This window comes from Chrysochloris asiatica, unplaced genomic scaffold (assembly GCF_000296735.1).
Source record: "Chrysochloris asiatica unplaced genomic scaffold, ChrAsi1.0 scaffold00053, whole genome shotgun sequence".
Lineage (NCBI taxonomy): Eukaryota > Metazoa > Chordata > Mammalia > Afrosoricida > Chrysochloridae > Chrysochloris > Chrysochloris asiatica.
The window spans coordinates 8,624,473-8,627,560 of NW_006408571.1; positions in this window are offsets into that span (position 1 = coordinate 8,624,473).

A 3,088-nucleotide genomic window follows, 5' to 3' on the forward strand; every position below is an offset into this window, starting at 1 on the left:
GAAGTCCAAGGTGCATTGAAGGAATTGGAAAAGAACAAGGCACCAGGAAATGATGGAATAACAATTGAAATCTTACAAGAAAGTGAGGCGGCACAGAAAGTGAGGCGGCACAGGGGGCACTCACTCATCTCTGCCAAGAAATTTGGAAGAAAACTATCTGGTCACATGATTGGAAGAGATCCATATCTGTGCCCATTCCAAAGAAAAGTGACCCAACAGGAAATCATCGGGCAATATCTTTGATATCCCATGTGAGTAAAGTTTCACTAAAGGTAATACAGAAATGGTTGAAAGCATGCATTTACAGAGAACTTCAAGAGGTTAAAGCCAGATTCAGAAGAGGATGTGAAATGAGGGATATCATTGCCGATAACTGATGGATCTTGGCTGAAAGCAGAGAACAACAGAAAGATGTTTACCTGTGCTTTATTGACTACGCAAAGGCTTTTGATTGTGTGGATAACAAGCTATGGACAACATTGCAAAGTATGAATATTCCAGAACACCTAATTGTGTTCATGAAGAACCTGTACATGGACAAAAAGGCAGTTGTTCAAGTAGAACCTGGGAATATTGAATGGTTTAAAATTAGGAAAGGTGTGAGACAGGGCTATATTCTTACACCATACTTATTCATCCTGTATGCTGAGCAAATAATCCAAGAAGCTGGGGTACACGAAGAAAAACGTGGCACCAGGATTAGAGGAAGGCTCATTAACAACCTGCGATATGCAGATGATACAACCTTGCTTGCTGAAAGTAAAGAGGACTTAAAATACTTACTGATGAAGATCAATGACCATAGCCACTGGTATGGATTGCATCTCAGTGTAAAGAAAACAAAAATCCTCACCACTGGACCAATAAACAACATTCTTATCAATGGAGAAAAGATTGAAGCTTTCAAAGGCTTCATTTTTCTTGGATCAACCACCAGCCCTCATAGAAGCAGCAGTCAAGAAATCAGCAATTCTGCTGCACAAGACCTTTTGAAAGTGTTGAAGAGCAAAGATGTAAGCTTGAGAACTAAGGTACACCTAACCCAAACCATGGTATTTTCAATCATCTCATATGCATCCGGACCTTGGACAGTAAATAAGGAAGATCGTAGAAGAATTGATGTATTGATGTTGTGGTGTTAGAGGAGACTATTGTAAGTACCAAGGGCTGCCAAAAGAACCAACAGATCTGTGGAAGTACAACCACAGTGTTCCTTGGACTCCAGGATGGCCAAACTTTGTCTCTCATACTTTGGACATACTGTCAGGAGAGAGCAGTCTCTTGAGAGGGATATCATGTTTCATAAGGTGGAAGGAAGGTCAGAGGAAAAGAGGAAGACCCTGGCGAGATGGATTGGAAAAATGACAGCACCGATGGGCTCAAGGGTGGCAACAATTGTGAGGTTAGCCCAGGATCAGGCAGTGTTTCATTCAATTCTGCATACGGTTGTTATGATTCGGTACTGACTCAATGGCACCTAACAACACCAATGACATATTTATACTTATATACCATAGCAGCACAAAAATATTTAAAAGTTTTCCTTTCAAGTCTGATGAAAGGTTTTGACAGGTGATGTTTGACACCCATGTGACAGCTTTGAAAATTCCAGAATTCTTAAGGTTTTTAAGGTGACAGTTTTTACTGTCTTTAATCATATTGCTCTGTGTGAGACAGGATGTTTTCAATAGGAATAATAATTGTAAATTTAATTTTTGCAGCCCAAGGTAACGTTTTGGATGATATTTTTAGCAACAGCTAAGAATCTATATTTAAATTTTAAATGTTTAAGATGCTTCCTGCATCTAGATCTTAATTGATGTGAAATCAATCAACATGTGCCTCTTATATCACAAGGCTCACACATAGGCAGGGAATAACAGCCATGGCTCAATTCACTTACTTACTTGATAGTTACCAAAAATTTTGGACATCAACTTTAAGACCCTACCACATTTTAGAAATTTGGATAAGCCATACATCTTAGAATGGAGGACTTACAGAAATTATTATATACAAAAATGGTTTAATATTTTTATCATAATATGCATTTCACTTAAGGACAATGTATTGGTAGTGTTTACCTTTTTATGACTATGACTTTCATTTTAACAACAGAATTAATATTCATTACTTGGTTTTCATACTTGAAAAATCCTTATTTTGGTTATGTGTTGGTTTCTTGCTTATGTGTTTTGCTCCTTGTTTGACAGGGAATTGCCAGAAATTCAAGCTGGATTCAGGAGAAGACATGGGAAGAGGGATATCATTGCTGATGTCACATGGATCTTGATTGAAAGCAGAGAATACCTGGAAGTTGTGTACCTATTTTTTATTGACTATATAAAGTCATTCAAATGTGAATCATAACAAATGATAGCTAACGTTGCAAAGAGCATCTGCAGAATATTCCAGAACATTGATTGCACTCACGAGGAAGCTCCACATCGACCAAGAGACTGTCTTTAGAACAGAACAAGGAGATACTTTGTGGTTTAAAATCAGAAAATGTGTGTTTCAGGGTTGTATCCTTTCACCATACTAACTCAATCTGTTTTCTGAGCAAATAATCAAAAAAGCTGCATGATATGAAGAAGAACATGGCATCAGGATTGGAGGACTCATTAACAAACTGCACTATGTCAATGATGCAACCTTGACTGCTAAAATGGAAGAGGACTTGAAACACTTACTGGTGAGAATCAAAGGCTACATTCTTCAATATTAATTACATCTCAACATAAAGGAAAACAAAAAAATCCTCACAATTGGACAAACAACAACATCATGATAAGTGAAGAAAAGATAGAAGTTGCCAAGGATTTGATTTTACTCTAGTTCACAATCAACATCCATGGAAGTAGCAGTCAATAAATCAAACAATGCATTGTACATTGGGCAAATCTGCTACCAAAGACCTTTTGTATGTGTTAAAAAGCAAAGATGTCACTTTGAGGACAAAGGGGAACTTGACCCAAGCCATAGTATTTTCAATCACCTCATAAGCAGGAAAAGTAGGCCAGTAAATAATAAAGACAAAAAGAATTTTTTTTTAATATAATTCATGGTGCTTTTGAATTATGGTGCT